The following is a 23,865-nucleotide window of genomic DNA, read 5'->3' on the forward strand; positions in this document are numbered from 1 at the left end:
TTTGCTCACTTTGCAAAGTATGAAGTTAGAACTTTGCATCCTGATAATAACACCAAAACGAGGCGCTTTTTAAGCTTTCTCTGTATGTGAGGCACAGTGATGATCCCTTTCATCTTGGGAACAGCCCGCAGAGACTCAAAATGGCCTTCCAATAACAGATAACACTCTAAAATTATTAGAGGGAAGCACAGGGATAATTCTTTATGACCTTGATTCTTAACGGATTCTTGCATTTGACACCAAAATGACAAGCGACAAAAGGAAAAAAAAGTAGATACACTTCACAGTTTAAATTTTTTTTTAACGTTTATTTATTTTTGAGACAGAGAGAGACAGAGCATGAACAGGGGAGGGGCAGAGAGAGAGGGAGACACAGAATCCGAAGCAGGCTCCAGGCCCTGAGCTGTCAGCACAGAGCCCGACGCAGGGCTCGAACTCACGGACCGTGAGATCATGACGTGAGCCGAAGTCGGGCGCTCAACCGACTGAGCCACCCAGGCGCCCCCACTTTACAGTTTAGAATAGACTTCATTAAAATTAAAAACATTTGCACATCAAAGCATTATCAAGAGAGTATAAAGATAGTCTGCCTCATGGAAGAAAACATTTGCAAATCAGGCATCAGATAAGAGTGTAGTACCCAGAATACGTGAAGAACACTCACAACTCAACAACAAAATGACAAACAATCCAGCTATAACAATGGACAGTGGCCTCGAATGGATCCGTCCGCAATCAAAAGCATACAGATAGCCAGCAAACACACGAGAAAGGTTCAGCATCATCCGTCATTAAGTAAATGCAAACTGACAACATAAAAAGATGTCACATCACACGCACTAGCATGGTTAAATTTTTTTTTTAATAAAATGGAATTAACAAGTGTTGGCCAGGACGTGGAGACACAGGAGGGTCATATGTTGCCTATGGGGATGTGAAAGGAGTGCAAGCTGTGACTCTAAAAGTTAAAAATACAATTACCGCATGAAAAAACGCTCAACATCGCTCATCATCGGGGAAATGCAAATCGAAACCACGTTGAGATGCCACCTCACACCTGTCAGAATGGCTCACATTAACAACTCAGGCAACAACAGGTGTTGGCAAGGATGCAGAGAAAGAGGATCTGTTTTGCATTGTTGGTGGGAAGGCAAGCTGGTGCAGCCACTCTGGAAAACAGTATGGAAGTGGCTCAAAAAATTAAAAATACAACTACTCTAAGACCCAGCAATTGCACTACTAGGTATTTTTTTTTAATTTTTAATGTTTATTTATTTTTTGAGAGAGAGAGAGAGACAGAGCACAAGCAGGGGAGGGGCAGAGAGAGAGAGGGAGACACAGAATCCGAAGCAGGCTCCAGGCTCTGAGCTGTCAGCACAGAGCCCGACATGGGACTCGAACCCATGGTTCTTGAGATCATGACCCGAGCCGAAGTTGGACGCTCAACTGACTGAGCCACCCAGGTGCCCCTGCACTACTAGGTATTTATCCAAAGGATAAAAAAATGCTGATTTTAAGGGGCACATGCACCTCAATGTTTACGACGGCACTAATGATAATAGCCAAATTATGGAAACAGCCCAACTGTCCATCGACTGATAAATGGTTAAAGAAGATGTGGTGTATACACACACACACACACACACACACACACACACACACAATGGAGTATTACTCGGTGATGAAAAAGCATGAAATCTTCCCATCTGCAACAACATGGATGAAACTAGAGTGTATTGTGCTAAGAGACATAAGTCAGCCAGAGAAAGACAAATATCATATGCTCTCACTCATATGAGGAATTTGAGAAACTCAACGGGTGGACACAGGGGAAGGAAGGAAAAATAAAATAATGACAGAGAGGGAGACAAACCATAAGAGACGCGTAAACACAGAGAACAAACTGAGGGCTGCTGGAGGGGAGGTGGGGGTGATGGGCTACATGGGTGATGGGCGTTAAGGAGGGCGCTTGTTGGGATGAGCGCTGGGTGTCGTACGTGAGTGATGGATCGCTGGGTTCTCCCCCTGAAGCCATGACAATGCTGTATGTTTAACTTAAATTTAAAGAAAAAAAAATAGTGCCAGCACATAGTATGTGCTGTATGGGAGTTTGCTTTTCTTCCTCATCTAACTGTTACTGTTGTGATGATAATGATTATTAAATTGATGGTCAGGACTTAGAAAACAAGTTAAAATTACCATATGACTCTGCAATTCCGCTCCCAGGCATGTACCCAAAAGAAATAAGAACACGTGCCAAGTTTGTACGCCCACCTAGAAACTTGTATCCCAATGTTCATAGCAGCATGGTTCCCAAGAGCCAAAAGGTAGAAACAACCCAGTGTCCGTCAATGGAAGGATGGATGCACAAATTGTAGTAAACATGTGCTGTGGAATATTATTCAGCCAGAAAAAAATAAGGTACTGATCCATATGCCAACTTGGATGACTCTTGACTATTTCCGAATAATATTATCTTGAATATCAAATAGTATGCTAATCAGAAGAATCCAGCCCAAAATATCACACAATGATATGAGTCCTTATATATATGATTTATGCAGAATGGGCAAATCCACAGACATAGGAAGCAAATGAGTGGTTGCCAGGGGGATGGAGGGAGGGAGAAATGGGGAATAATTACTTTCAGGTGATGAAACATAGGAAGAGTGAAGAAAAGTGGTGGGTTACAGCATGGTCAATGCACTAAAGGCCACCAAATCGGGCACTGTGATGGTGAGTTGCATATAATATGAATTTACCCACAATAAATAAGTAATTACACTAATTTCCTATATAAACACCTTAAAAAAGAAAAAAAAAACATATAGTCATCTCACCAGGAGTGGAAAATTTTGGCGCAATCCAACACCCACTCTTGAAAATTTCTCCGCAATATACTTGGAGGGGATTCCTTGAACGGCCTAAAGGGCATCTAGGAAAATCCTAGAGCAAGCATGATACTTGAGGAAAGACTGAAAGTTCCTCCCAAGATCCTAAGAAAGACCAGATTGTCTGCTCCCTCTGTATAAATAAGACAGAGGTGGATTTATGGCACGCTAATAATACATAAACAACCAGCTGGAACAGGTGGGTTTCACCCATGGCAAAGGAGATATTCTCAGCACCTGTGAGACGAAGAGCCAAAAAACTAACCACGGAACATTCACCCGAAGTGACCAGGAAACTGGGTGCTCCCTGAGAGATGGCAGACAGCTAGGACCTACATAAAGTTCATCTGAGAACCCCTGTGCCACTCAGTGGTTGTAAGAGCAGTGCAAGAAAAACACAGTTGCTTTATGGTCGCTCTTACAGACCCTGATCATGCAAGGTGGTCCTGACACCAGCAGAGAGAAACAAGCCGCAGATGATCTTGTCTGCCTCCCTGGAGAGGCGTCGGTATTATGATTCCAGCTCAGAAGTCCTCATGTAAACAGTCATGCCAGCTGTCTTTGAATGCTCTTTCTGTTAGGCGACTCACCGAAAAGAACAGAGCAATAAATGAGCAGTGAGACATTTCTCTAACCCCTGTAAAATATCCCATCAGAATCGCACCCGATTATTAGAAACTGTGACTTTTAGCAATTACACTTTCTTGGTCCTGGTTGTTCAGTTCCAGCTGGGATGTACATCCTCACCGCCGACTGCCCCCTGCATCGCACCGGGGATGAAAAACCAAAGACCATCGACTATTCTTTTAATAAGCCTCTGCATTACTGCTTCAGTGTCTTTGCCTGAAATGACCCGCCCACTCACTGATGCTGACATCTCACTGCCAGCCCTGAATTCAGAGCCCTCCCCTGCCATAAAGCCTCCCCCCATCCAGTTCTACCTTAATGTTTTTTTATTAACTCACCAAGGCTGCACAACTGCAAGCTTCGGGCCAAGTGTCCTGCTCAGTATACCTGCTGAATGAACAAATGATTGAATGAATGAATCAACGAATAGAATCGAAGGAGCAAATTAAGGGAGAGAGTTTCCTTTCACAAGGGCAGAAATAGTGAGCCGTGTTATTGATCCACACCAGGCAGATCTAGGTAGAAGAGGGTGAGGCGATCGGAGCAGAAGTCGCTTGGCCACGTTCATCCAAAGTTTCCCCTTTTGTTTTTAATTTAAAAAAAAAATTTTTTTAACATTTATTTATTTTTGAGACAGAGAGAGACAGAGCATGAACGGGGTAGGGGCAGAGAGAGAGGGAGACACAGAATCGGAAGCAGGCTCCAGGCTCTGAGCCATCAGCCCAGAGCCCGATGCAGGGCTCGAACTCGCGGACCGCGAGATCGTGACCTGAGCTGAAGTCGGATGCTTAACCGACTGAGCCACCCAGGCGCCCCAAGTTTCCCCTTTTCTACAAAGCTGGTAACACTCCGATTCCTCTTCCTAAGAGAGTCACAACGTGAGAAGGTCATCCAACTTGGCATCTGATGTAACCGCAGTGATGCATAATACAGGGGTTTCTCAGCCCCGAACCGTGTTGTCAGTGGCAGTGATCACCTCTGCTTTGCCCTTTAGAGACGAATCCGGCCCTGCCGATATGTGACGATGCTTTCATTAAAGTGTTCAAAGCCGGGGACGCATCTTCCGTGCTAAATACCTCACCGGTCCCGAGTTTATTAAGGAAATCGCTCTCCTGAAGTCAATGGCACCGTTGAAACGGTGCTACATTTGCCGTCGCCCATGCGTATCATCCTTCTCATGGCACGTGTGGGTGTTCAAGGGCACCAAAGGTCAGGAACAGAGGTCTGAAAGTGGACTCCTTTCACGGTTGGCTGGCATGGATTAGACAAATACTAATAGCTCACGGCTGTCAAATATTCACAGCATGCTTCGTGCTTGGCAAAGTTATTTTACGCGCATCACCTCCTTGAGCGTATGCATTTGCCAAAGAGTGAATGCAGGGAGGGTCTCAGTTTTACGGGTGGGAAGACAGACCCTGGAGGGGGGTCATCATCTAGAATGTGGTGGAGCCCATACCAAACAGAATCTGAATCTTTGGTCTTTGGAGGGGGGCTGTTAGCACCTCCCCGACCTCGGCACGGGCTCAGTTTACACCGATTTAATTGCCGGAATGTGCCACGCTCTGTGCTAAGGGTTTTTCAGGCTTTATCAACGCTGGTTGCTGATTCTTTCAAAAAACGTCAGAAACTTTGATACTTGAGCTTGTTGCATTCCTCCTGATGGATGCTTCTGTCCTTCTTCCCTTTCTTTCCTCCCTACATGTGGGAAAAGTCAGCATTATCCCTATTCTCCTGTGACTCCCCTGCGGGGATATTCCTGGACTTTTTTTTTTTTTTTTTTTTATCAAAACAAGCCTGAATCTTTTGAAAACCAGGCATCCACAGACACCAATCTTTTTGCATTTCCGGGGTCCCTGGAGGATGTGTGACCGAGTTCCCGACCCCCAAGGCCAGCTCCCTGTCTTCCTTGCCACCCTGGGCCAGCTAAGCTCTCGACCCCGCATCCTGACACGCACACACATCTCTACCCCCACTTCTGCTCGCTGTGTAGATGGTCCCATCTTTACGCTCTTCAGAGACCACGCCACGTCGGCGCTCTGCTGGGTCCCTGTGGTTAACACACAAACACCGTAATGAGGGCTAAGCTCAGAGCTGGGATGGTTCTGGGTAGTGTGTGGAAAGAAGCAGATTGCGCCCTAACAGAGGATCCTGAACCAATTTGGAGGTGAAAGTGCATTTGCAAACACCAAGAATCTTCCAACACTGACAGTTGCTCAAGTGGTCGTGTGGACATGGAAGCTGCCAGTAGGATGACGGAGTGTCGTAACGGAGGCATCTCAAAGCCCCAGATGTCCCCTGTGGGGAGAAGATGGAAAACGCCAACATTTTGCATATGCTTTGAGCAAAATATGGAGCACATGATGATAGAGCTTGCTTTGTGTTTTTCTTCCCACCTGTACAACAATCTATGCAAAATGTCCTCCCATATTATTCATGATCCAGAGTCTTGCCAACGGTCTATCAGAACCTACAGAATGTTCCACAGCGCCCTGCTACCAATTCCCCTTGCCCCCCCAGCCATATGTCAGCTGTGTTCCTTCCTGCCTCAGGGCCTTCGTACGTGCTCTTCCCTCTAACTTCACTGCTCTATTCCAAGAATCCGTTTGGTTCATTCTTTTCCTCCCTCAAGTATTTGCCCAAATACCACTTTCTCCATAAAGCCTTTCCTGATTACTCTGCTCAAAATTGCCAGCTCCTGTCCCCTTTTCTGCTTCTCTTTCCAAGCTTTATATTTCTCTACAGTATTTATCACCTTCTGTCACGCTATACAATTTACCTGTTTGTTTCACTGTTTATCTGTATCTACTAACATGCAATTTTCAGAAGGCAGGATATTTGCTTACTGGGTTCTTTGCTGTATCATCAAAACCTAGAATTGTGTCTGGAATATACTAAATATGCATCATTTGTTAAACAAACAAAGTTAAGAATCTTTACATATTTGTCTTTTGCCGGCTACACATCTAATATATTTTTAATTTATTATAATTTATTATAGGCTTCACAACTAGCTTCTTGAATATCAGAATGCTCCTTGCCCTTTTTAACCTATAAATGAGACAGATTCTTGCATAGCTGGTTAGATAATTCTGGTGATTTTAATGATTGGCCTATGATGCCCTGTGATGGGTGCATTGGCTATCGCTAGTATTAAGGGTTTTTGAAACGCTCCTCAGACCATGCTGCGTTGATAATTTCCAAGACTATGTAAATTGTGACAACAACAAAAAGTATGCTACCCCGTGTGCATGGTGACCAAATTTGTGGAGGGAGGGGAGCTCTTAAAACAGAAGCATTGCAAGACACCAATCACCCATAAACTCACCTCCTTCCATAATCATTACCCTTTTACACACGTGCACAAAGACGCACACACACACACACACGCACACACACATGCATTACGCACACACAGGCCAACACACATGCACACGTGTGCGCACACACGCATGCACACGCATGTGCACACACATGCACACGCATGTGCACACACAAACACACATGCACACGTACACAAACACACGCACGTACACACACGTGCACACATTTGCACACACAAACATGCACAAACATATGTGTACACTCACAAACATGCATGCACACACATGTGTACATGCACACATACAAACGCACTTACGCACACATGCACATAAACACTCACACGTACACACATGTGCACACACTTGCACATGTGCACACATAAACATGCACGCATACACGTGCATACACTCACACACATGTGCACACACGTGCACACAAACACTCACATGCACACACATGCACACGCAGATGGGTATGCACACACACACGCAGCCCTACATCACTGCAAGTGCTCTATTTTGTTCACGTTGTTCTTGCACATTTTTGTCGAGCCCTAAAACTCTCCCCAACACCCTAGATACAGTCTGGGAACTGGGGGGAATTGGGCTGCTGGCAGAGGACAGCAGCTCCTTTGCTGGACTCAGTGACTCATGGGTCTTTTTAGGCAATTTATGTTATTAGAGTCATATGTGTCCATTCTGGGGAGCTATAAAGACCAAAACACAAATAAGCAAAGAAAAATCACAGTAATTCCATAATTTGGAAATGGCATCTATCTCTCAAGAATGCTGCGATGTTTACCTCTAGAAATCCGTTAATGTGTTTTCATTCTTACGAGTTCCTTTTCACAGAATTGGGGTTATTTGGTACATCCTGTTTGTTACCGACTTTCTGTCATGCAGTCACAACTGCGAACATTTTCATACCCAGTTAAGCCTCCTGTTTACTGCCTGTGTGTCATTTATCAGCTACCCCAACGGAGTTATTAAGAAATCTGTTACGACTAAAGTTACAGAATAATCAATCTGGATGCTAAATGAGCCTAAAACCCATCATATTTCCCCTTTTGTACTTGTGGTAAATACAGTGAGCATAATTTGTTCCGGAAACGTGCCTGTCATCCAAAGCACGCGTATCTCAAAGCGAATTTCAAGAACCATTGGCTCAGCTGTGATCCGTTGTGGACCGATTGTGACCATGTGACATTCAGCATCACGTACGACTCGTATTGCGAGACACCGCTCGTTTATCAAGTTAAAATGCATTAGAAATGTTTGCTCGTCCTGTGGAACACTCGCAGAACAACGTTAGTCACAATCCAAGGCTTTACTTACTGTCACCACTCCCATCCAGCCTCCGGCTGTGATTTATGTTCCTGAAGAATTTTCATCCAGGACAGAAAAACGATGCTTCGTCTTTCACTCTCAAATTTTTTTACGACGTGTGATGTTTTTGACAGTATCTCATGCTTCCTCTGACCATGGATGACAAATGGTGATGCCGGATGGCCCGCGTCCACTGCTACTCTACTCCCGCCTTCCAGCCTGCTCTCGTGGCTCTCCCGTTTGGGAGCCATCGAGGTGTGGACACCGAGCTGGTTGTAGTCAAAGCCGCCACAACAAGTAACATAGGACACAACTCTTCTCGCTCTTAATTACAGATTTAGTGTTTGCATTTACAATTCTTTTGGAATTGCAAATTGAAGCTGTGGGACAGCATTTCACACACACACACACACACACACACACGCATGCACGTGTCTGGGAAAAATTAATAAAGGTTGCACTTTAGATGTTGACAACGTGTAAAGCAAGAGAAACTGTATAGGATATATAGTGCTCCTGGGAGAGAAATTTGCTACAATCACTTTAGAAATCTTTTTGGGATTAAAAAAGTTATTTATTTTGAGAGAGAGAGAGAGAGAGAGAGCAAGGGAGGGGCAGAGAGAGCAAGAGAGAGAGAATCCCAAGCAGGCTCCATGTGGTCAGAGCCCAAATGGGGCACGAACTCACGAACCGTGAGATCATGACCTGAGCCAAAATCAAGAGTCAGATGCTTAACCGACTGAGCCACCCGGGTGCCCAAGGTCTGTTATAATTTTTAAAACACTCTTTACAAGTCAATTTATGATAATTCAATTATGTCTGGTGACCCATAAGGTTATTATAATTGAGTTTCCTTTACTGTGTCTACTTATCTGTCAAATGGGTGTGGTGGACGATAAACCCTACTTTGTAGGGCAGGTAAGAGGGGGGATTGTGTGTCTGCATAAAGGGTCACAGAGAGCACCTCGCATATGAGTGATGCCCATGGACTGTTTCTACTATTAAAAGGCAGAGGAGGATACAGAAATTGGCAGTACTCAGGTTATATTCCAAATTCTAAACCACACACCGGACACTGCACACAGCAGGCCACACTCCTGGTTTGTTTTTTTTTTTTTTTAATAAACATAAAATTAAAAAAATAGCACTGCTTTGAAATGTTAGAAACAATGCTGCCTAGCACATAAAGGTCAACAAGACATCCCAAGTGCGACTTGATGAGTACTTCCATATTCTCCTCAAATTTATTTTATCGTCTTGACCTTTTCTCCCAGGCTCCGCTGAGCGATTCCGCTGGTTTGCCGAATACATTCTGCAGTGATGTTACGCCTTTCTGAAGAATGAACCCTTCCCCGTGTCCGTACAAATACCAGCTTCACGTCAGAGTGATTCTGGGGCGGGGGCAGGGGGTGCGACTGTGGGTTTATTTATCAAATAATAAATATTACTTGTTAGTCCGGCATGGTTTCCTTGCAGCGGGAGGGTGATTTGCAACTTTGGAGGGATAGCGCTAGTCACAGCACTTGGTACCACAGGGACTTGGGGGGTTACATGGAGCTCTTCAGTGGAGCCTGTATCTCTCTCAACAAAATATACCCAACACGGTCCTAAACGCTCAGCACAACATTTGTGACTTCGACCATTCTCCCATCAACAGCCCCTAAACATGAAACAGGATAGAAAGCTATGGATGTCTGCTACAAATGCCCCAACTGCCCTAAGAGCAATGACTCACGATCCCTTGTGAAGTTTCAGAGATACATTATAGCAGAAAAGAATGTTCTCTTTGAGGTAAGAAAAAGTAGGCAGGTAAAAGGAAAGGAGTTCCCCAACATAAATACAGTGAACTTGGAAAACCATGGGGGAAAGCATGTTCTTCCTTAAGGGAATGTAACCCAATTCCAAGTGAGGAAGGCTCTGCCCCATTGGTTTCCAAATCTTCCATATGTGATCAGACTCCTTTATTGTGAGAGGCAAGCAAGAGTTTGACAACATGGGGCTGCAATATGATGAAACTAATCATTCTTCATAGGTTGTAATCATGGAGGGTTGCAGAGGACCATGGGTGTGCAACAAAACCAGCATGGGAGCATGTGGGCTGCCTGGGCATTCTACACTTGTGCCCCAAATACTGTGGGGACAGGAGGGGAGGGAGAGCCACTGTCCTAGGGAATGTGGTGGAAAAAAGCTGGCAGTGAAGGAGGATGTGCTAGGTACCAGGGAGGAAAACAGGTTAGTTCCTGTTCCATCATACTTACTTGGGGTCCCTTGGACAAGTCACACAAACTCTCTGAGCTCTGCGGTCCTTAGATAAAAAAAAGTCAGAAAACAGTAACTTCCTTAGAGGATTACTGAGACAATTCGTCACCCATCAGACTGAACGGTGCTGGGTCAGGGGCACGTTCCCTTTCCTTCCACATCAACCTTAGAGCATCAGCTTTCTCCTGGTCCGAAACCTTGTGCTAAAACAGCTCTGTGGTGGTGTTCCTGCATTTATAAACTTCACGAAGACGCATGAAAAATTCGTGATGTTTAAAATTAATAATGCTTTCTTATCCATTGTCTCGTGTAAAAAATTCCTCATGCCAATGCATTTGACATGATATACAACGTTCTGTTCTTCTCCTGCTAGAGCAATCACCACCATGCTATTCCAGAAAAGCACATAGAAAGGTACTTTTATCCTGTCATCTTGGCCACCAGAGACGTAAAGATATAAAATCTACCCTGGGGGTGGGGGTGGGGGGAAGAATATCAAATACTTAAATGCAGTTTGTTGTGATTTCTTTGCTTCCAGTGCTATTTACATTTCTTGTCACTTGCATTTTTAAAATAATTTTGATCTTCATAGGATAATTGTAAGTGGAATTTTAACTCCACACAATTTTAATTGTTTCCACTGTCAGTATTTCATCAAGAGTGATGTAAAATTCTACAAAAAGCTCTTTTAACACATGTGAATTCTAGGTACTCCAGAATCTGATGCCATATTTCTGAATGAGAGCATCAGATGTAATTCTGGGGACTTCTGCTAATGTCCATTTTGAATAAGGATGTGCAGATAAATACTAACACCGAGATCAAATCAAAACGTCAGGCCACACAACACAAAATTAACAGATAAATAAAGGCATTTGAGAACCTTCAAGACACTGAGAATTTGGGAATCAAAATCTGGGTGAAATAAACCAAGGGTTAAGTGTGCCATTCCGGGCTTCTTTTGACCGAGAAGTCTTTGTGGATTTCATCAGTTTGACGAGGCGCCAAGAAGCAAACAGAGCTGTCAAAGAGTCAGAAAAACAAGCAGACAAAAACCAGAGTTCAGGGACCAGGGGTTGGGAGGGGCCCGGCTTAGTCCGGGCTTTGTGTTGGACTCCACATAGCTACAACCTAAGAGTAAATGTTAACACCGAATAGACCATGCCTCACAGGGACTGAGGCTTAGCTGGGAATCATTTTGATATCTGATTGGATTAAGTTGATCTGGAATCCCAACTGGTCCTGGAGGAAGGCGGCCTCCTATAAGCCTCGGGTCACCTGTGCAACATTCATATACAATATCGAATGCTCAACAGAAATAATCAGTAATTGGAAAAGACGAGACTATGTGTCAACAAACCAGAGTATGCACTCAGTGAAACATACACATGGAGAAATCTGGTATATAAGACCAGATTATAAGTAGTTGACCAAAAAGTTAGTGAACTAGATGAATCAGAAGACAATAGCCAGACTTCAAGAGACAAAAGGACGAAATACTCAGAAGAAAAAGCCATGAGATATGTCAGGTGCAGGAAAAACCATCATGTGTAATTGGGATCCCAGAAGGAGAATAACAATGACAGAAGTAGTAGTTGAAGAGGTTATGGTTGCAAATTTTCCAAAAATGTTTAAAGTGGTCAAGCTACAGATTTCAGAGGCACCGAGAGACTTAAGGGTACCTTCCAAAAAGACACCCAGAAATACGATTTTACAAAGTCGAAAAGCAAAGACTAGAACAACTTCAAGGAAGAGACCAAAAACAAGGTCAAGTTACGAGGAGCCTCAGAGAGAGCTTAAAGACTTCTTAAAGACTCCATTAAAGACTTCTGCAAAGGTCAATGGAAATTAGAAAACCGTGTGAAGATGCCAAAAAATTCTGGCAAGAGAAAGAAAACATCATGCAGAAGCATCAGTCTCCAAGAAAATGCATCTACAAATGACCCAATGGAAATACATACACTTTATTTTATTTATTTATTTATTTATTTATTTATTTATTTATTTAAAGACTGTTTTTTTTTTAATATTTATTTTTGAGAGAGAGAGAGAGACAGAGTGTGAGTGGGGGAGGAGCAGAGAGAGGGAGACACAGACTCTGAAGCAGTCTCCAGGCCCTGAGCTATCAGCACAGAATTCACAAGCTGTGAGATCCTGACCCACGCTGAAGTCAGATGCTTAACCAACTAAACCACTCAGGCATCCCGAACATACGTACACTTTAGACAAACAAAACCTGACAACATTTGCCACCAACAGATCTTCAGTAGGAAAACTAAAGATACCTTTCATTCAGGAGGAAGTGATCTCATTAAAAGAGAAATTCGTTGATAATCAAGTATTACGTCTGTGACTAAATTACTATTCATGTTATGTTTTATAAATGTCATTGACAGACCCAAATGTTTATATGTTTATATATACAGTTGACCTTTGAACAACATGGGGTTAGGGTACTGACCCCTGTGCAGTCATAAATTCACCTCTAACTTTTGACTTTCTCCAAACTTAACTACTAAGAATCTACCGTTGACCAGAAGCCTTACCAATCACACAAAGAGTCCATTAACACATATTTTATATGTAACATATATCATATCCTGCATACTTACAATAAAGTAAGCCAGAGAAGACAAAATGCCATTAAGAAAATTATAAGAAAGGGGAATAGGTTTACAGTTCTGCACTGTATTTATCCAAAAATATCTCCCTATGGGTGAACCTGCACAGTTCAAACCTGCATTGCTCAAGGGTCAACTGTAATATGCATTTATATAATCTGTAATGTGATTAAAATCAAGAAAATTAATATACAAGATAACAATAGTATCAAAGAAGGTAATAGTATCGAAAGAAGGTAAATAGATTTACTATATTCTAAGGTCTTTGCAGTGTCCCTCAGGTGTGTGTGTGTGTGTGTGTGTGTGTGCACGCATGCACATGCATACTATAAGTTGTGGTTGTATGTGTTTTCTTAAAGAAAATCAAAAAAGAAAATGTCAAGGAATATATACCCATCAAGCAAATATACAGCAAATAATGTAAAAATATACACAACTAATTAAATAAACCAAACACAAGAAGATAGATGAAAAAGAACACCGAAAAGTCAGGGTGTATTGAAACCAATAATAAAATAAGAGACTACAACGCAAATCTATCAGAATATGATATTCTTTAATGTTCTTTAAATATGAATGGATTCAATACTCAAAGACATATATTTTCAGATAGGAAAAATGATAAAATCTAACTATACATTTCTCATAAGAGACATGTTTGGAGGGGGAGAAAGGAAAAGGGTGTAAGAAGGTATATGATGTAAACTATAACTAAAAAAACAGCTACAGTAGCTATCTAATGTTATGCCAAAAACTTTAAGTACTTTATTAGAATAAATAAATTTAATAAAATTAGATTTTATTCTAATAATTTATTTATGAAATATATGAAGACAAAGTGACTTAAATAAGAAAGAACAAAAAATTCCCATGTATAGCAATGGATGTTTTAATACTAATAGATCAAGGGCATGGATTTTTAAAAACATTAACAAACTTGATATTATTTACATATATAGAGTATTATACTAAATAAGTTCAAGCTATTCTTTTCAAAACACATAGAATATTCTACGGTGACAGTGGTAGTAAGCAAGAAATTCATGGGCAAAATAACACTGGACAATGCCCACGTTACAAGAAATTAAGAAATTCACTTGTAATAACCCATATATCAAAGAAGAAATCAGTAGCAATTAGGAAATGTTTGAGTAATAGTAAAGATACTCAAAATTAAACACGTGTGATATAGCTAAGCCATGGCCGGAGGGACCGTGGCAGTCATAAGCACGTATCTTGGAAAAGACAAAGGCTAGAGATCTATTTTCCGAAGATCCATCTAAAGAAACAAAAGAACAGTTAATGAACACAAAGGCACCAAAAAAAAGGCAATAATAGAAAGGAAATAATGACACAGAAAAGAAGCCTAGAATAGAAAGAAGAGAGAGTGTGCGCGAGAGGGATTAGATAATCAATACCATGAATGATAAAAGGTCCATCACTAGGATATGATACACATTCAAAACACAAGAGGATGAATTTGCACACATCTGTAGCAGCAAACCTTGAAGTTTAGATGGTGTGGACACTCATAGAAAAGCACGCTTTACCCAAATGGACAGAGAAAAATGGAAAATTCGAAGTTTCTAATCTATACTGATTAAAGAAATTAAACTCACAATCAGCTACCCACCAAAGATAAACATCTCTTCTGGAGTCTAAACTAAGTTTTACTGAACTCATTTTATGAGGTCGACATAATTTTGACCATATCCTGACAAGGACAAAATGAATCGATGTTTCACTTACACTTTGCAAAACCTTTGGATGTTCGAGCCGGAAACAATCATAGAGATGATCTCATTCTACAGATGAGGGGATGTAGAGTCACAGAGAATGATTCAGATCTGAAATCTATATTCCCACTCCACTGTGGAACCTATTAAATGATGTGGTCAGGTTAGGGTCGAGAGTACTATTATCTATCTAAATATGGCGGCCAAATACGAATCAGCTAGCACCAGCCACTACAATACCATCCAAACACCCTTCTGTGATTTATCCTTAATATGCTGCCATTAAACTTATCATCCCAGGAAATCACTGAAAGCAAGCCAGTTTCCAGTTGATCACAGGGGAACAGGATTTCTCAATTATATTATTCAATCGGTCTTTTTGATACAGAAGACAAGCACAGAGACATTAACACAAAGTACAGTCCTCAATCTCACTTCCCAATAGCCCTCAATGACACATGTATTTCAAGTAAAAGAAAGGGGGGGGCTCCTGGGTGGCTCAGTTGGTTAAGCATCCAACTCCTGTTTTCAGCTCAGGTCATGATCTCACGGTTTGTGAGATCCAGCTCTGTGTTGGGCTCTGCGTTGACAGTGTGGAGCCTGCCTGTGATTCTCTGTCCCTCTCTCTCTGCCCCTGCTCTGCTCGTGCTCGCTCTCTCTCTGTCAAAATAAATAAATAAACATATACAAACTAAAGCGAAGGAAATGACCAAGTATAAAATAAGGAAATGCAAAGAATATAGAAAGATAAACAACGAATGTGAAATTCTCGCCCCAATCACACACCCAAGCCTTGTGTTCAAAGGAAGCACTGACCGTAGATTGGTTGTCTCCGTCCCGTAACTACAGATCCACTTTGATGTGCATAGGCATTTGCTGAATATATAGAGAATATACAGAAATAATGACTAGATGGAAATATTCAATATATATCCAAAAAATACATATAAACATAGACATGCGAATACATATGAACATACACTTTGCTTGTTTGTTTACACAAATTACGTCGTGCTCCTCACCCTTGTTTTCCTCACTTACCATCAGGGTTTGCAACCCCTAGAGCTTTGCATACAGCTACAGTTCTTGCTTCTGAACAAAGCCGGTTTGGGGTGCCTGTGTTTTGGGCCGATGTTTTGGGCAAGCATAATTCCAGATGTGGGTTTTGGTCTCATTCCATTTTCTCCCCAAGATTTTCTATCAAGGTGGATAGATTTTTCAATTAAAGGATTTCTCACACTGACAGATTTTCTGGAGAAATGGGCAGTTTTATCTCGAGGATATCTCATCTCTTCGTGACCTTCCAACCTGCGGGTTCAGGTGATTTGAACACATTAGCCAAGAAATTAATGCGTCTCCATAGTTAAAAAATAAGTATTATGACCGCAAATACCAGCCCAAAGTCAGGTTCAAGAGATTTGAACACGTTAGCCAAGAAATAATGCGTTTCCATAATTAAAAAATAAGTATTATGACTGCAAATACCAGCCCAAAGTTATTGTACTTTTTCCTACGAATGGCATTTCTACCCTGTAATCGTTAATGATTCCGAAGTCTGCATTTGAACTTCATTGTCTATTCCAAGAAATTTCACGCTTATCCATGAAAAGACTTGTTAAAAGCTGAAGGATTCTAAACACTCCCCTGGGACATTAAAATTATTACACGTTTCTCACTGGTTTCCACAGGCTGTGTTGAGCAGTCATGTACATATTTGGTTGTGTCCCCGATCGTTGGAGACAAGTTCTTTGATGTGGGATTACTGAATCAGGAATAGGAGTCTCAATCTTCAGACGCATCGGAGACTTCCACGTTAGGCTGTAGACATACTGATGTTTTTCTTGTCGAACAAGTGCCCATCAATGAATAATGCATACGGCCCCGGTGGCCCAGTAGAGAAATCGTAATGCCCCTGGGAAATGAGATCCACAGGCAGGCTGGAGAGAGGAGGCTCTGATATGCGTTCACGGGGGGATGGTGGTGACTGAAAATGAAAAAGTATTAAAAATAAATAAAAGTGAAAACCTTGATGGTATCGTGTGGAAATCCGCCAGAGGGGAAAAGGGGAACGGAGAGAAGCGGGGCCTCCTGTCTGTTCAGCGCCGCCGTGAACAGAAACCACGAAACTGGTTTACGGGGATGAGCATTTTCTTGGGGAGGAGACAGCCTTTCCGCTGAGCTGTCCTGGGCATCTGCAGTGTGGCGGCGAGAAGCTCCGGGACAGAGGCCGCAGTGAAATGTAGGAAGGAACCCAAGAGGCTCCTTGGGCGGAAAATGCTGGGGCATTTGAATGAAAATTCGAATTGGAATGAAAACCCAAGAGGAAGCTGATCCTGAGATTCTGCGAGCCACACTATGGCTGTTTATGCCACAGGGCTTCACGGGAGTGGAGATTTCAAGCCGGTCTGGACAGTTTGCGTAACAGAACACGAAGAAGGAAGAATCATCCCCAGACGGGTGAAGCCTGGGAAGGAGGGAAGAGAAGAAAAGAAGGAAGGCAGAGTTAGCGGGAGGGCTGAACCAGAAGCTGCATTCCCCCCTCCTCTCCCTTCTCTGAGACTCCAGAAACGGCACACACTCATCAGCCCGGCAGCCCAAGACCAGCTTCTAGAATATTCTGCGCACTCCTTTCCTGCTAGACTCACACAGTGCGCAGCATTGCCCGGGTCAGGATTGCTTCCAGATTTTCCGCCAATGTGCCCCCAGCTGAACTCCCCACATTAGATATAGTCTGCGCACAATATTGCCAATCATCCGTATAGCCCAGTTTGCGAGTGGAAGGGATTTATCTTTCTTCATGAGGACTTATCACAGAGCCATGTGCACAACAAGAGAAATAATGGGGCAGGGGGAAAGGATCTTTTTTGTTTAAGTTTATTTATTTTGAGAGAGAGAGAGAGAGAGAGAGAGCACGAGCAGGGGAAAGACAAAGAAAGAGAGGGAGACAGAATTCCCAAATTCCCAAGCAGGATTCACGCTGCCAGCACAGGGCCTGACATGGGGCTTGAACCGGGAACCGTGAGATCATGACCTGAGCTGAAGTCAAGAGCTGGACGCTCAACTGACTGAGCCACCTGGTGGGGCACTGGGGTGGGGGTGGGGGGGGGAGATGGGATCTTGTTTTGCTGTCACAACAGACAACACTGCAGGGGACCGTCCCTGGGGTCCCCTTTTAGTGCCGGCCAGACCCAAGCACACTGTGTTGTGGGATCATCTCCTCGCTTAAGAAAAAGAGAAAGACCAGTGAGAAAAATTCAGTGCTCCGCTGTTGTAAAACTATGCGAACGGCTTTTAGAGGGAGGACGCAGAAATTAAAGCAGGGGAATAGTAGGTGCAAATCTTTAATAAAATAAGAAGTAAGGCCGCCACAGAATGATTTCCAGAGCGCTGTGTTTCTCTTCCACGAAAATAAAAATTTCCATGGCGTGGTATTGTAATCAAAATTACACCAGGGAACTGAAATGAAACCGTCAGACTGTAGTCCCGCTAATTTATCTAACCAGGAGACCACAACCAGTTTCTAAGCAATCTTGTTTCATTTTCTGTCTCGCTGGGTCACATTGCATATCAGAGATGCAGGTGGAAATGGGATTGATCTGTAACCACGTCACCTTAGTCGCATTTATTTCGAATGCAACCGTTATTCATTAATTTTGAGAATGCAGGCCGGTAATTTTAACTAAGGGGGAACGCGTGAAATTACACCTCAAGATGGGCTGCGGATGTAGCCAGCAGGTGGCAGGTCACGGGTGGGCACGTGTGGCGGGTGGCAGGCACGGGCCCAGAGCGCAGGGGAGGGAAGGCTTTCTCTGGAAAGATCGCCCAGTCCATCCGACCCTCCCGGAACAGAGCGCCCTGACCGTGGGGCCGGGGTGCCCTTGCTCACCGATCTGTGGGAAACGGGGGGTCCCACGGGGCCCCCGGAGCGTGGGCGACATTCACAGCTGGGAACTCGGGAGCCAGTGAGCTCACACCCGGTGGCGGCCACGTTCGTTTTTATGGAACTGTCGCCTCGAGGGTAATATGCGCACCAACCACAGAGAACAGAGTCATTTCGTTCATGGGATTCAGGCCTTCCTCATCTGGAGCCAGTGATGAGGCCTCTGAGGGTGGGGGGAGGGGATGCTCTGGAAGGAGGCGGGGCGGCAGGGGCCTCAGCAACAGGATGTGTCACTCTCCCAGCGAGTCGCCTGAGTGGCCCACGTTATCCTCGAGTCCATGAATCTGGCAATATGTGTGCATCTGTGTCTGTGTGTGCATGTATCTGGGTTTGGGTCTCTCTGTGAGTGTGTCTTTGCATCTGGGTATCTGTGCTGCTCTGTGTCGGGATTTGCCTCTGTGTCGGGATTTGCCTCTGTGTGTGTGTGGATTGCTGTGTGTGCATGTTCAGGGTCTGTGTGTGTATCTGTGTTGGCGTGTGTAGGGGTGTGTGTGCACTTGTGTGGGTATGTGTGCGTCTGGCTCTGTGTGTGTGTATGTGTGTGCATTTCAGAACCCACCCTCCAGTCCCCACATGAGGACGTGTCCCATCTTAGATACTGTCTTTCTCTGTTCGTATCTGGAGGTGTTTGGTTGCACAAAACAGCCTCCGCCAAGTGCTACCTACTTATATTAATTCTCCTGTTTATTTGCACCTATAGGCTTTCTTTTTTTAATGTTTATTTTTGGGAGAGAGAGAGAATGGGAGTGGGAGAGGCACAGAGAGAGAGGACGACACAGAATCTGAAGCAGACTCCAGGCTCCGAGCTGTCAGCAGAGAGCCTAACATGGGGACCGAACCCACAAACCATGAGCCAAAGTCAGACACCGAACAGACTGAGCCACCCTGGAGTCCCGTACCTGTATGGGGCTTTCTAATCTGAGAATTCTGAGCTCTAGTCTTATGGGCAGCGTCCTGTGTCTACACGCTGATAGGACGCATGTCGTATTTCTCATTGGAATGTGACCACGGAAGGGATTCCCCAGACGCCCAGTGCTGAGACACCTGTCCTGCCTCACCCCATCACACAGCCCCCTGGCCTGGGCAGGCTGGGGACCGAGCTGACTTGATCACCTGCCTCCAGTCTTATGTGCATGGACACATTCTCCTCCTGCTTCGTTGCTATTTCAGAGGTCCAGGATGCCTTTGGAGTGAAGTGACTGTCAGACTAACTAGGGAAATGGCACTAAATAAACTTTGGGCCATTTGAACAGGAAACCCTCATCTACCACCTCTAAAAACTTCTGACGTCTGGAAAAGCCTTATATAACAAAGTCCAAAAGGGCTATAGCAATAAGAAAAACACAATTACTCACTTTCATTTTTATTTTTTTAAGTTTATTTCTTTAATTGAGAAAGAGAGAGAGAGAGAGAGAGAGAGAGAGAGAGAACAAGTGGGTTGGGACAGAGAAAGAGGGAGACAGAGAATCCCAAGCAGGTTCCCTGCTGTCAGTGCAGGGCCCCCAGTGCAGGGGCTCGATCTCAGGACCTGTGAGATCATGACTTGAGCTGAAATCAAGAGTCACATACTTTACTAACTGAGCCACCCAGGCACCACTTTACTGTCATTTTTAAATTACCAATTATTTCTTATAATAATAACAATATGAATCCTGAAAAAGAAAGTGGTATTGAGAGAGAGACAGAGGAGGGAGGTGTAGAGAGAGAGAGAATTCAACAGTTTTATAATAACAGCAAAAATCTCGATAGCAAAAACTGGACATGATAGTACAAAAATAAAAGTTAGATTATTCACACTGAAAATTTATATGTGAAAATTCTGTATAATAAAATTTCCAACATGATACAACAGCACATATGGTGAGCAGAAGGCTCGTTATGATCCTTACCTTCTGGTGTTAACGCCTTGTGGAATGTCCACCCCTTGAATCTGGGCTAAATTTAGTGACTCACTTCAAATAAATAAAAATACAGTAGAAGAGATGAGCTTTCACTTTTCCAATTAGGTTACAAAAAGACTGGCTTCTGTCTTAGGAGGCTTCTCTGTTATATGCTCAGTTGATGGACACCTGCTGTCATGATGTGAACTGCCCTGGGGAGGCCCATATGGCAAGGAACTAGAACACTCTGGCCCACAACTGTCAAGAAACTGAGTCCTGCTGACCATCGTTATGTAAACTCAGAAGCACATCTTCCCCGTGAGTGCCTTCAGATGAGACCGCAGCCCCTGTCAACACCTTGATTGCAGCCGTGTAAGTGACCTTGAGATGGAGATACCCAGATAATACGCTCCTGAGTTCCTGACCCATGGAAACCAGGAGGTAATAAATTATTGCTTTAAGGAACCAAGTCTTGGGGTGATTTTTTATGCAGTGAATAGATAATTTCTATGGTAAGTTCACTTTCTTTCTCCATGACAACTAAACTTATCACAAAAATTCGAGGATCTAGGAAATTCAGTCATTTATTCCTTCAACAAAAAATGTGTTAGGTATGTACCATTCTACTATGTGAAAGAGGAGTGGCTTCTGCCCTTGAAGCACTTATATGGTAACAGGAAAGACAATTAAACTAGTCACTGCAGTAAAATGTGATGTGCACTTATCTGATAATATAAGAAAATGGCAAGGACTAACCCTATTTAGCAGCCAAGAAAGACCTTCCTGATGAGGTGATATTTAAGCTGCTATCTGAAGACTGAGTTGGAACTTCCAGGCAATGACTCCAAGTGTCTTATGCCAATGCCCAGGGAAAGAGGGGAGTAATGGCGCATCTGCAGACTTGGAAGAGTTTGGGGCATGAAGGGAAGGAGAGGGGGTGGGAAACTGATCTGTGGTTAGATCATGAAGACCCTTACAGGGCACAGTACAAGGTTTGGATGTTGTCTTCCAACCAATAAGAATTTAACAAGGCATTTAAAACAGGAATGATGGCATATTCAGATCTGGTTTTAGAAAAGTAATCTGGGCTTACTGTGTATAATTTCTGGAAATGAGATAATTATGGAGACAAGCAGCCAAGTTAATAGCTTGATGGTAGGCTAGGGAGAATGATGATGTTCTATACCATGGACATTTGTAATGAGAACAGAATCAAGGGAAATTTGAAGGAAAAAATTGACTCAGATTGGTGACTAGTTTTGGGGTAATGGTAAAGCAAGAGGAGAGAACAGAACAGGTTCCAAGTTTCTGTCTTAGGATCCTGGATGTGCAGTTTACTAGGAAAAGCCTGTTCGGTCCACCTCCTGTATTTCTCTTCTGTGGGTCTCTTTTACTCCCACACGGTACACTTCACTCTGATACTTCTGGACACCAGATGTGTGGCTTTTTTTCTCCACAGCAAGCAATTCTCTGGAACACCAGTTGGGTGTTCCCCAATTTAACTCAACTCTGACACTTTCCAGGTGGAGAGTGTCAGGTCCCTCATAGGTTAAGTGCTCAGTCCCATAAGATTACCCCCCCCCCCACACACACACACACTTCAGATGCTGACCACGAGTAGTAGATCCCCAGGTCATCCACAACTTCTATCTGATTTGGATATAAATTGGGGGCTCCCACAGTCCCCTCTTCAGTTTTGATTAATTTGCTCCAGTGGCTTATAAACTCAGGGAAACACTTACATTTGTAGGTCTGGATGGGTCTGGAGAACAGGACCATCTGTCTGCATAGAGCTGGGGTGTGTCACCCTCCCGGCACATGGGTATGTTCACCAACCTGGATGATCTCTGAATCCCCTCCTCTTGGGACTTTATGGAGACTCCCTTATTAGACACAATCCACCCTGAACTCTATGTCCAGTCCCTCTCCCCTCTCTGGAGGATGGGGGACAGGGCTGAAAATGCCAAGCTTCTAATCATGGCTTGATCCTTGGTCTTTCTGGTGAAAGTCCCCATCCGGGGTTACCCAGGAGTCCACTCAGAGTCACCTCATTGGAATAAAAGATGCTTTTAGGGTTCTTATCACTTATGAAATTACAAGGGCATTAGAAACACTGTGTCAGGAATAGGGGGAAGAGACCAATATATATTCTCTATTACCTACAATGGCGATGGAGAAGACTCTCTGAAGAAAATGGAGCAAGTTCCGCTATAGGATTTGAGGTGGCTCTAAACACCCAGTAGGAGCTTCCCAGGAGAAAGTTGAGTAGACTCCAAGAAGCTCAAAGGTGAGGTTTGGTCAAGAGCTAATATTTAGAAATGATTATCATTAAAGACAGTAATCAGTACATGGGAGTAAATGAAAATAACAAAGGACAGTTGTTATGGTAAAAAGAAACATGTGACTCTGGAGACCCTGATATTTATGCATTATTTAGAAAAAGAAAAAGAAATCTACAAAGGATGCTGAGAAATGGTAACCAAAATTTATTAAAAAAATCAAAAGTATGTTTTTTCTTGAAGGTCAAGGAAAATGAGAACTTCGAGAAAGAATAATTTTTGTAAAAACTGTAGTCGAGCTGGGATTAAAAATTCTATTGATTTTAGCAACGAGTATGCCTGTAAATGAATAAAAGTAATAAAATAAGAAATGTTGACCTGGTGTTGGGCAAGGGGCACTTCATTATTCATAAATGACATTATTATTAAAATGATTTAAATCCAAGGGGAAGACAAAACCATATTATTAGTAACACCCCTCCAGCCAAATAACCTGCTTTCTAAGAGTTTCGGGTCATTCTGTGGTGCGGTTTCCTATATCTGAAGGTGTTTAAAAAATGTCCAAGTGCCATAATAAGCAAGGGCATGCCAAGCTGAAGGTCCAAGTTGAATTCTTCTTGATAACACATGGCAAAAGTATCTGAACAGCAGGTGAAGAGAGCAGTCTCCTAAGGAACACTCCTGGAAAGATTTTCTTGGAAGGTCTCCTTCCCCTTGGCCACACTGTGTTTCCCAAGGTGACAACTTAATCTCTTTCCACTTGACAATCTTTTGAGCAAGATGCCCTCTGTGTGAAGTGTAGCGCTTCCTCGTATTGGGTTGGGCATCAGATTTTGAAACTCAGGATCAAGGTCTTGGAGACACGGGGTCTGCTCCTGGTTCTAAAATGCTCTGAAGCCCCATGGTCGAGCAGGAATCTCAGCTACAAAGCCCTAGATTCCCTAACAATCCACTGAGGACTTTGAAAAGATTAATGAGGATAATCC

The sequence above is a fragment of the Felis catus genome, chromosome A2, assembly GCF_018350175.1.
Source record: "Felis catus isolate Fca126 chromosome A2, F.catus_Fca126_mat1.0, whole genome shotgun sequence".
Lineage (NCBI taxonomy): Eukaryota > Metazoa > Chordata > Mammalia > Carnivora > Felidae > Felis > Felis catus.